Here is a 12,001-nt window from a genome sequence, read left to right as displayed (position 1 = left end):
ACGAAATGTCGCTCCGGAGCCGAACCCGGAACTGAACCCTAACCTGAACTGAACCCAAAAAAATTCCGGTTCGACACCATGGACGGAATTGTCTGGTGAAGCGCTGCATAGGCTTCCTTCTGCGCTCCTATATTTGGCAGCAACGGCGTGGCTACGACGGTCGACTAGGTTGACTTATGAAATGAAACCGAGAAAGCACGAGGTATACAGGTCTGCAGTCTCAACGTTTGGGGCGATACAGCATACCCGATCGCTAAGTCCAAGAAGAAGGACGGCGGGATGCAAGATGCGAGGCAGCTTTCTCACATGACGAACCTTTGTGATGTGCCTGCTCTCGTACAGCTACTTCAGTGCGGAGAACGCCGAACACTACTGGACACTGAAGCCATGCAGAACTTGGGGCAGGTGGGCCTCACGCGCTAAGAGTGATTTACCCTTGAGCGCGATCACATTTGAGAAGTCTATAGCTGATGTATTGCTGACGTTTCAGGTTGGTGCGCAAATTGGAACATGTTTTTAAATGCTGATAAGTGCTTAGTCCTCCGCATATCCAGGAACAAAACCGTTTTACAACATTCTTATTCTGTAAATGGCACTGCACTTAAGGAATCGCCGTCTGTTAAATACCTCGGAGTTACTATTACACACAATCTGAGTTGGGATTTTCATATTAATACAGTCTGCACCAAAGCCTTTAAATCTCTCTGGTTTATTAGACGCAAGCTTTCAAAAGCCCCCATGCACGTGAAACTAGCAGCCTATAAAGCGTTGGTTCGGCCATGTCTGGAGTACGCCTCGTGTCTATGGGACCCTTATACAAAGAAAAATATTTCCAAATTAGAAAGGGTTCAAAGAACCGCGGCCAGATTCATTTGTAATAAATATAAACGCACTGACAGCGTGACAGAAATGATTGATTATCTTGGTCTCGAGACACTACGAGCGAGGCGTTCCGAATGCAGATTAAATTTAATATATAACAATATAATAGACATCAACAATCATAATTTCATTACCCCTCACACACTACGCACAAGCTCGCGTTTTGATAACGGGAAAATGATTCGTGAATATAGGCCCCTAATCGATACATTTAAGTATTCATTTTTTCCAAGAACCATGCGCGCTTGGAATAAATTACCTAAGAATATTGTCGACAGTCCCAGTGCGCAAGAGTTCATTAAAAACCTAAAAATGCTGGGGTGAAGTTGTACTTGTACTTGTATTCTTGTATTGTTTCTTGTAATCGTGTATTCTTGTATTAGTGTATTCTTGTATTCTTGATTCTTGTAATTTTTTTTTGTGTCCACTCCTGTGAAGCTTGGGTGGGGTGTCTCCCTATTCTGATGATCTCCGACTTTTCGGTCGAGCACCTCAGGCCTCTCTCCCTTACGTAGTCTTCTATGCAGGTGGCAGCTTCTTGTAACCGATCTTGTTTCTCTCCTAGCGACCCTTGGGTGGTCCATACGGTAATGTCGTCGGCGTACATCGCGTGTTGAATACCCGGGATCGCTTTGAGCCTTCTCGCTAGTCCTAGCATCGCCATGTTGAAGAGTACAGGCGATATGACAGAGCCTTGGGGTGTTCCCTTGCAGGGCGTGGCGAAGACGTCGCTTCGTAACTCGCCTAGCCCTACGGTTGCTGTCCGGTCACTTAGGAAGGCCCTGATGTAGTCGTGGACCCTCTTCCCGCAATTCGTGTCGTTTATGCCTTCCATGATGGCGGCGTGGCTCACGTTGTCAAAGGCCTGAACCTGGTCCTGAAAGAACCTGAACCTGAAAGAACCTGGTCCGCATCCTGGGTATGTGGCTGCAAAGTAGCCGCAAATGCAGTCACACCATCACCCTGCTCAAGAGGGCCGCGGAACAAGTGGGAAGAATGATCAGCCGAGTATCTCAGAGAAGATACGGAATGAAGGAAGACGACACTGTAAAACTCGTAAACAGCTTGATCGTCAGCAGGGTCATGTACTCGCTGCCTTACCACGCTACAACGAAAGCGGAGAGGGAGCAGGCCGACTGTGTCCTCAGGAAGGCCTACAAGATCGCTTTGCACCTACCCAGGAACGCATTAAACGAAAAACTGCTCCAGCTCGGAGTCAGCAACACCTTCGACGAGCTCGCAGAGGCTCAAACGGGTGCACAACTGGTTAGACTCAGAGGCTCCCCCACAGGAAGGGCGCTCCTGAAGAGGTTGGGTCGGAACACCGGTGGTCTGGCTGACAGATACACAGAAGTACCAGACGACCTCAGAAGGACTTTCAATGTAGGGCCATTGCCTAAAAACATGGATCCCAACTTACACGAGGAGAGGCGGAGGGCTAGGGCCGAGCAGATGGACAAAAGGCTAGGCCGATCCGAAAACACACTATATACGGACGCTTCTATGTACGCAAGCGTAGAGAAGCGCACAGCCGCTGTAGTGGTAGTCAATGGTACAGGGGAAATGACCTCCTGCGCTTCAGTGGGAGTGTCGGGGATAGCGGAGGCCGAAGAGATTGCCGTCGCGCTGGCGGTAGCCGAAGGCTATAGAAGAGGCCGCTCCCTGAACATTCTAACGGACTCGAAAGAAACATGCAAGAGTTATACGAAGGGCAACATTAGCGGCATCGCCCTTAGGATCATCGGCGAGGCGGCAGCTTCCGCTGGAAAAACGCCTATACAGCATATCATCTGGGTGCCAGCTCACGCAGGCGTAGCAGGAAACGAAAGGGCGGACAGCCTGGCTCGAGGGCTCACTTACCGAGCAGGCTTATCGGACGCCCCGGAGTTACGGCTACTCACGTGCGAGGGAGGCTACGCAGAGACCCTACAACTTTATAGGGGAACTAGATTGAGGTATCCACCACCACACAGAGCACTGACTAGGGAAGAGGCTGTAGGATGGCGTAGGCTACAGACGAACACTTTTCCTAACCTGTACATATACAGCAAAATGTCACCAACGCAATTCAGATCAGACTGTCCCTGGTGCGGCGGTACACCTACACTCTATCACATTACCTGGGAGTGCGAAAGAAACATAGCATTCCACAATTATCAACCACCGAGTGAGGAGCAATGGGAGACCTGTCTCTCCAGCAGCGAGCTCGAGGTCCAGAGGGCCTTGGTACAGCACGCTGTTGAAGCGGCACGACTCAGTGGAGCCCTGGACTGAGGGCCCACCCTTGCTCGAAGACTCAAGTCGCCAGCGCCCAAGCAGGACGACCAAGAAGTCTTCATCTCCGCGAATCTCTTGAAAGAGCAATAAAAGTTTTCTCTCTCTCTCTCTTGTGTCCACTCCTGCTTGGAGTCAGCTGACTCTGCAGTATTCCCAAATAAATAAAATAAATAGTCCATGTTGCTCTAATGGCTGCCTTACATCTTGAAAAACTTCAGTTAAATTGTTGCAAACATAGCCACACAAGTTTGACCATTGTGTAATATTGACACGAGGATTGGACGTAGAAGAGGAAAAAGATCGCAGCCGCAAGAAGTAGACGACGCTGAAGTGGAGGTCCGTTTCTCTGGTGCCCTCGTTCAGCCGCTGCAGTTACTTTTCAGTGTAGCAACTGTTACACATCTGGTGGAGCAGTGCTGGGTACGCTTCCCGACCTGCGTACGCCTACGAGATAAAGACGGAACTCACACCGGTCCATCAACGCCCAAGCCGCCGCCTCCGCGGTGAGTCGCCTGAGTTCGGGCCTCTTGCCAACCCGACGAGGATGACGCAGCCTCGACCGGCGGTCCCACCGGAAATGGCCACAGACAGTAGGTCCCCGGCGCCCATCCTCTACCACACGCCGCGAACACCGCCATCTTTTCACGGTGACGTGTACGAAGATGCGGAAGACTGGCTAGACACCTTCGAGCGGGTCGCCCGCTACAACGGCTGGAGCGACGACCGTAAGCTGCATAACGTGTATTTTGCGCTCGAGGACTCCGCTAGGACATGGTACGAGAACCACGAGAGCAACCTGTCCACCTGGGAGGCATTTCGCCAAAATCTCCTAGCTACATTCCACAACGCAGACCGCCGGGAGAAAGCTGAAGCTGCGCTTCGCTCCCGTAACCAGCGGACTCACGAAAGCGTCCGCATGTATGTGGAGGACATGACACGCCTCTTCAAGCGTGCTGACCCATCCATGGCGGAGGAGACGAAGCTTCGCCACCTCATGCGCGGGGTCAAGCAGGAGCTTTTCGCCGGTCTTGTGCGCAGTCCACCGCGTACTGTTGCCGAATTCCTCACGGAAGCGACTACAATGGAGACGACGCTCCTGCAACGAGCCCGGCAGTACAATCGGGATGTAAGCACGCTTGGGCCCGCTGTTTCTTCGATGCCGCTAGGGAGTGATGCGGCCGTTTTACGGGACCTAATCAGGTCGATCGTCAGGGAGGAATTACAAGCCCTCCAGCTGCCTCCCAGCGCGCCGTCTGTTACATCGCTGTCTGAAGCCGTCCGGGACGAGGTGCGCCTAGCAGCACAGCAGCAACAACTGCCTGAGATCCCAAGACAGACTGAGGTCAGACCTACCTATGCGTCTGTCCTCTGCCGGGCCCCAACGTCAGGCTACGACGTGAATACCGCGACTCACGCAGCGCAGCCGTCTGGTCTTTCCCGTGTGCCTGATCGACCAGCTTACCAGCGGCCACGGAAGTGTGATGTGTGGCGTGCACCGGACCGGCGGCCCCTTTGCTACCACTGTGGTGAGGCGGGACATCTTTACAGGGCCTGCCCGTACCGCCGAGTGGGTCTGCGTGGTTTCGCGCCCGACGACCCTTGCCCCCGGAATGGCGAACGACCATTCGAAATTGAAGCTCATCTGTCGGCCCGTCAGAGGCCTGGGACATACGGTCGCTACGATCCTAGGTCGTCATCTCCGCTGCGTTACCGTTCCCCAAGCCCTCGCCGAGACGCCGGCTACCCTGAGCGGCGTTCTCCCAGTCCACATCGGGAAAACTAATTCCAGCGGTCTCCGGAGGCAAGGCCGCTGCTGTCGGGAAAACTGAAGATCCTCCGCCGCCGATATACCGATACGCTGATTCTTCACCGGGGCAGGGTAGCGACAGCATCCGACGCGCTACTTCTGATTTGTGTGTGACGATTGACGGAACTGACACCATCGCTTTACTTGACACTGGTGCTGACTATTCAGTGATGAGCCACACCCTCGCCCAGGAATTGAGCAAAGTTTTGACACCATGGTTGGGCCCTAGCATTTGCACAGCTGGAGGTCACCTCATTAGCCCGGCCGGAAGGTGCACAGCCCGAGTCTGCATCCGCGGTTTCGTCTACGTGGGTGAATTCGTCGTCTTGAGCGAGTGTTCGAGAGATTTGATTCTGGGCCTCGACTTTCTACAGGCAAACGGTGCTGTGATCGATCTACACGAGGCGCGAGTCAGATTTTCGACGAAGCAAGCCGTGGCGCAGAGTGACACAGAAGGCCCAGGAGTCAACGCTCTGCGTATAGTCGAAGACGGCGTAATGCTGCCACCACGGTCCAGTGTACTGGTGTTAGTGAGGAACGACTCGTTTCACGACTACGAAGGTATTGCGGACAGTCACCCTTCGCTGTTGCTCGAGAAGGGTGTGGCTATCGCGCGCGGTCTTGTCGAACTGAATGACGGCTGTGCGACAGTTTTTCTGACGAATTTCACGAATGAAATTCAGCACCTCGCCAAGGGAACGGCCGTCGCCTTTCTCGACGACGTGGATAGGTTGCCGAATCTGTGCCCCGTACAGGTGAATCTTCACGACGATGCCGCACCAAGTAACGCCCTTCAGAAGGTTAAAATCAACCCGGAGTTGTCACCTCATCAGAAGAACCTTCTGTCGTCGCTGCTACTTGATTTTAAAGATTGCTTCGCGGCGAGCTCCAAGGTCGGACGTACGCCGGTAGCCAAGCATCGCATTGTCACCGATTCGACCACGCCACCAGTTTGTCAGCGTCCATACCGCGTTTCGCCTAAAGAGCGCGAAGCTATTAGAACGCAAGTCGATGAAATGCTTGCAGACGATGTTATACAGCCGTCAACAAGTCCGTGGGCGTCGCCGGTGGTCCTGGTGAAAAAGAAAGACAACACGTTGCGATTCTGTGTTGATTACAGGAAACTGAATAATGTTACCAAAAAGGACGTATACCCACTCCCGAGGATCGATGATGCCCTCGACCGACTCCGGGACGCCAGGTTCTTCTCTTCCTTAGATCTGAAAAGCGGATATTGGCAGATCGAGGTGGACGAGCGAGACCGCGAGAAAACGGCTTTCGTGACACCCGACGGTCTGTACGAATTTAAGGTGCTCCCATTTGGACTTTGCTCCGCTCCGGCCACATTTCAACGCATGATGGACACTGTTTTAGCTGGTTTGAAGTGGCAGTCGTGCCTTGTGTACCTGGACGACGTGGTCATCTTTTCGTCTAGCTTCGAACAACACTTGCAGCGATTGCGCATTGTCCTTCAAGCCCTCCAGTCTGCACAACTAACTATCAAGCCAGAGAAATGCCATTTCGCCTTCGAGGAGCTCCGTTTCTTAGGACATGTTGTTAGCGCACAAGGTGTTCTTCCAGACCCCGACAAGACTTCCGCCGTCTCCCGTTTCCCACGCCCAACCGACAAGAAGGCCCTCCGACGTTTTTTGGGCCTCTGCTCGTATTACCGCCGCTTTGTTAAAGATTTTTCTCGCCTAGCTGAGCCATTGACTGCCTTGACTCGAGATGACACACCCTTCGTATGGGGAAGTGCCCAAGACGCAGCCTTCGAGGAACTCCGCTGCCGCCTTCAAAGTCCACCAATACTAGCTCATTTCGACGAGAATGCAGAGACTGATGTCCACACTGACGCCAGCAATGTCGGCCTCGGAGCGATCCTCGTACAGTGGCAGGACGGCGCAGAGCGAGTAATCGCTTATGCGAGCCGCACACTTTCTCGATCGGAACGGAACTATTCGACGACAGAAAAGGAGTGCCTTGCCGTCATCTGGGCTCTGAGTAAGTTTCGACCTTACATCTACGGCCGACCGTTTCGTGTTGTCAGCGATCATCACTCGCTATGCTGGCTAGCCAGCATTCAAGACCCTTCCGGCCGGTTGGCTAGATGGAGCCTCCGTTTACAGGAGTACGACGTTACGGTCGTCTATAAATCGGGTCGGCAGCACCAAGACGCGGACTGTTTATCACGAGCGCCCGTGGAACCGGCTACGCAAGACATCACCGAAGATTGCCCTACTCTTTGTGCCATTAGCATCTCCCGTATGGCGCAGCTTCAACGAGCAGATTCTGAGTTGGCGCCACTCGTTAAGTATCTGGAGGGTTTGAATGCTCATGTACCTCGTGTGTTTCGCCGTGGACTACAGTCCTTCATTCTGCGGCGTGGAGTCCTCTACAAGCGCAACTTCGACAGCAACAAGGAGACGTTTCTGCTTGTTGTGCCATCCCAGTTACGCTCCGAAATCTTAAGCGCTTGTCATGATGAACCATCCGCCGGCCACTTGGGGGTCAGTCGCACACTGGCAAAGATTCGGCTTAAGTATTACTGGCCCAATTTACTACAATCCGTGCGTAGATACGTAACAACATGCCGGGATTGCCAACGGCGCAAATCTCCTCCTCTAAAGCCAGCAGGCTTTCTGCAGCCCATAGCACCACCAAAGACCCCTTTTCAGCAAATTGGCATAGACCTCCTCGGCCCTTTTCCGAAGTCGTCCAGAGGAAAACGGTGGATTGCGGTCGCGACAGATTATTTGACCCGATACGCTGAGACCGCGTCACTTGCAAACGGTACTGCTGCTGAAGTCGCCGACTTCTTCGTCCACAACATCGCCCTGCGTCATGGCGCTCCTGCAGCTATCATTACTGACCGTGGAGCTGCATTTACGGCCCGCTTCACTCAGGCTGTACTCAAGCTCACGCACACCAGCCATAGACGTACAACGGCCTACCACCCGCAGACAAACGGCTTGGTGGAACGCCTCAACAGGACCTTGACCGACATGCTTTCCATGTATATTGATATCGAGCACAAGACATGGGACGAAATTCTTCCATACGCAACATTCGCGTATAATACCGCGCAGCAAGAGACGACGCAGTTCACTCCGTTCGAATTAGTCTTCGGTCGACAGGTTACCACCCCCCTGGATGCTATGCTACCCGTGGACCCCCCTGACAGTGAGAGTGAACTTGATGTCGACGTCGCCACCTATGTTCAGCGTGCGGAAGAAGCGCGGCAACTGGCCAGACACCGCATTCATCGTCAGCAGCAGATCGATGCTGACCGCTACAACCTTGGACGCCGCCACGTTACCTACAACCCAGGCGACTGTGTGTGGGTTTGGACGCCCGTTCGTCGCCGCGGGCTGTCCGAAAAGTTACTGCGCCGCTACTTCGGCCCTTACCTTGTTGTCCGCCGCCTCAGCGACGTAACGTACGAAGTTGCACCAGCCTCGCCAGCTCGTTCGTCGCACAACGGCAAGCGCAGCGACGTTGTGCATGTGGTGCGAATGAAGCCGTACTACGAGCGACCCCCTGAGTGACTTTCCGGCTGCATGTAGTCATATTCCGTGATGTCAGACTCGTGGTGCAACTCTTGAACACTTTTTCTTCGGTCTGACGGTAACACCGCATCGGGGCGATGCTCCTGAAGAGGGGGCAGTGACACGAGGATTGGACGTAGAAGAGGAAAAAGATCGCAGCCGCAAGAAGTAGACGACGCTGAAGTGGAGGTCCGTTTCTCTGGTGCCCTCGTTCAGCCGCTGCAGTTACTTTTCAGTGTAGCAACTGTTACAATATGTCTCCATTAAATACGTGCATTTGTATTTTTGTTTGTAGAGTTTGCATCATGGAAGGAAATGGAAGAAATGAAGGAGCAAGTCCAGTTCACAGCCACTACTGGACCAAAGCGTTTACCCTCAGGAGCAACGAAGAGGTACCTGTTTTGCCACAGGTCAGGAATGGAGGTGAAAACTGGAAAAGGTAAGCGGCAGCCAAAGTTAGTGGGCAGTGTGAAGTGCAACAAGCACTGCTTTACAACTATGGCTGTCACGCAAGAAGGTGAGAAAGTAAGTGTTGAGTATCAGGCGGAGCACTACGGCCATGAGAAAAGTGTGAAGCATCAGCGCTGGACATCCTCTCAGAAGAATGCCATAGCAGCAAAACTGAGCCTAGGAGTACCTAGTAAAAGGATTTTGCTAGATGCACATGCAACTGGTGGAGAATGTGCTCCACGCTTTGGACAGGCACGATGTTTATAATGTAAAGCGAAAGTTCCATATTGGAAATGAGTAGAAAGATCCAGATGAGTTTGTCAGCATGAGTGTGTGGATTGATGAGCTTCAAGAAACCTCAGTTTTGCTCTAAGCTGATAGAGAGTTGCTTACAGAACAAGGCATAGGGAAGTTTAAAATAGCTCTCATGAACAGCACTCGGAAGGCATTCCTGCTCGAATATGGTAGGAAAAGTGTCTGTATTGATTCCACGCATGGAACGAATTCGCACGATGTTCATCTGACAACACTGCTAGTAATTGGCGAAGACTTGTCAGGCATTCCATGCGCGTACCTTCTTTCAAAAAGTACTACAGAAGAAAATATGGTTGTTGTTTTTTCAGGCAGTCAAGGAGAGACTTGCTCGGGCACTTTGCACCGAGCTCTTCATGTCGGACGATGCGCCAGCATATTACAATGCTTGGGCAAGGGTAATGGGGAGCCCCCAGAAACACTTGCTCTGTACTTGGCATGTCAAGCGTATTTGGAACTTGAATGTCAGTAAAGTTAGCGGGAGAGAAAATCAGAAACTTGTCAAGGAAACTTTGCACACTTTGATGCTTTGCCCAAGCGTAACAGAATTTGAGGCTGTCCTTGCGAAACTTCTGGCGTCAAAGTCTGTGGAGGAGCTCAGAGCCTTCATTGAGTACTTTGAGAGGGTGTATGCAAAGCGCCCACAGCAGTGGGCACTCTGCTTTAGAGAAGGCAGCGGCCTCACTCCTAATAACCATTTGGAGAGGTTACATAATGAGCTCAAGACGGTCTACTTGGAGATGAAGCAGTGCCATAGGTTAGACAAGCTGTCGATCACTTTGTAGATGTTCACTAATGAGCGGCTCCTGAGGCAGCAGTGGGCACTCTGCTATAGAGAAGGCAGCGGTCTCACTCCTAATAACATTTTGGAGAGCTTGCATAATGAGCTCAAGACGGTCTACTTGGAGATGAAGCAGTGCCATAGGTTAGACAAGCTGTCGATCACTTTGCAGATGTTCACTAATGAGCGGCTCCTGAGGCAGCAGTGGGCACTCTGCTATAGAGAAGGCAGCGGTCTCACTCCTAATAAAATTTTGGAGAGCTTACATAATGAGCTCAAGGCGGTCTACTTGGAGATGAAGCAGTGCCATAGGTTAGACAAGCTGTCGATCACTTTGCAGATGTTCACTAATGAGCGACTCCTGAAGCAGCAGTGGGCACTCTGCTATAGAGAAGGCAGCGGTCTCACTCCTAACAACCATTTGGAGAGCTTACATAATCAGCTCAAGACGGTCTACTTGGAGAAGAAGCAGTGCCAGAGGTTAGACAAGCTGTTGATTACTTTGCAGAGGTTCACTAATGAGCGGCTCCTGAAGCAGCTTGCTTCTGAGGTGAGGCCAAGGGCAAACCACCGCACAGCTGATAACTTCAAGAAGCACTGTGGAGGTTCCATAATAATGAAATCCGGTGTTAGCAAAGCACCTCATGGCGGCTAGCTTGTGGAGTCTGAATCTTTATGGCAACATCAGTACACAGTTGTCTAGGGGAGCACAGCATGCACAGGTTGCAGGAAGAGCTGTCATGAATGCCGAATTTGTATCCACAGGTTCCATTGTACATGCGCTGACTTCAGGAACAGCTTGAATTTGTGCAAGCATATTCATGCTGTTGTGCAGTGGGAACTAGAACAAAATTCGGGGTTTCAGAGCCCGCCTCATAAAACTGAAGCTCTTCCCTCTACTTCTGCGCAGAGTAGGTCATTTCCATTGGGTGAGCCTCAGGCACTTCTTGCTAGCATTCAGGCTGATTCTAACCCTTAGTCACAAAGTTCGGAAATGGAAGGCTTTCGCACTATGAGACTGCAGCTCTTCTGTAGGACCTCATGAACATAAAGGACGGCTCGGCTGTTCCATGACGTCACAGAAGTGGTGGCAGTCTGTAATTTACTTTTGTTTGTAAAAAACTGATGCGTACGCATTTCTTCGTATGTGTCTCGGGAAGTCAAGAATACATGCATGCTGTTTCAGTTATTATTACGAAAGCAATAATACGCTCGGTTTTGAGCCTTCAGCGTAGCACCGCGGTTGTTACGGTTGACCTTTCGTGGAGTGACGTCATACCAGTTGCGAAAAAGGGTCCCCAGCTCGATCTGTCGGCAGAGGGCGGCGGTAGTCACGGCGGTGAGCCTCGCGCTCCTTTCACCAGTGCCGCTACAGTCGAGGTGACGTCATACCAGCTCGAAAAAAAAGGGCCCCCAGCTCGATCTATCCGTGGAGGGCGGCGGGTAGTCACGGTGGATCTTTCTCACTGCGTACAAAGATAGTTTGCCATGCCGTCTACTGCCAAACAAAAGAAGGCAGCTCGCCAGTGTGAAGCCAGAAAGAAACGAGCTTTCGTAACCTACCATGCTTAACCAAGCTAAGCCTCTGCTAATATTTTAGAAAACCCCCTCGCATTGCGAAAGCAGAGGCGGCTTAAGGTCGGCCCCCATGCTGCCGAAGTCTTGAGTTGACCATTAGCAGGAAAGAAGTTGCGGCGTATGTGACTCCCTTTTTGGTTGTGTTTCGCTTTTTTTGCAGTTCCAAGGTTCCCGAATCCAGAGTCGAAACCTAGGGCTTCTTTTTAGTCGTCCGGTAATTTTTTCCTGCTCTAAGATGGCGGCCATGAAGTGTCAAAGTGTAGGTGCCTACGTGCTCTTGTTGCGCATTTTGGTGTTTGCTTTTTCGACACCGACTGTGTGGCGCCGCATGTGCCTCGCCCGCTAGTGGCCTAGGACTTTAAAAAGGGG

The 12,001-nt window shown here is 52.0% G+C and overlaps 1 pseudogene; it reads left to right on the top strand.

Annotated features, from left to right (window-relative positions):
- LOC149326243 (uncharacterized) overlaps window positions 1-9,262 on the top strand; it is a 28,816-nt pseudogene extending 19,554 nt beyond the window's left edge.
- The last annotated feature ends 2,739 nt before the right edge of the window (window positions 9,263-12,001 follow it).

The sequence above is a fragment of the Amblyomma mixtum genome, chromosome 10, assembly GCF_055824585.1.
Source record: "Amblyomma mixtum isolate Tamu chromosome 10, ASM5582458v1, whole genome shotgun sequence".
Classification (NCBI taxonomy): domain Eukaryota; kingdom Metazoa; phylum Arthropoda; class Arachnida; order Ixodida; family Ixodidae; genus Amblyomma; species Amblyomma mixtum.
This window is presented reverse-complemented; position numbering and strand designations above follow the sequence as displayed.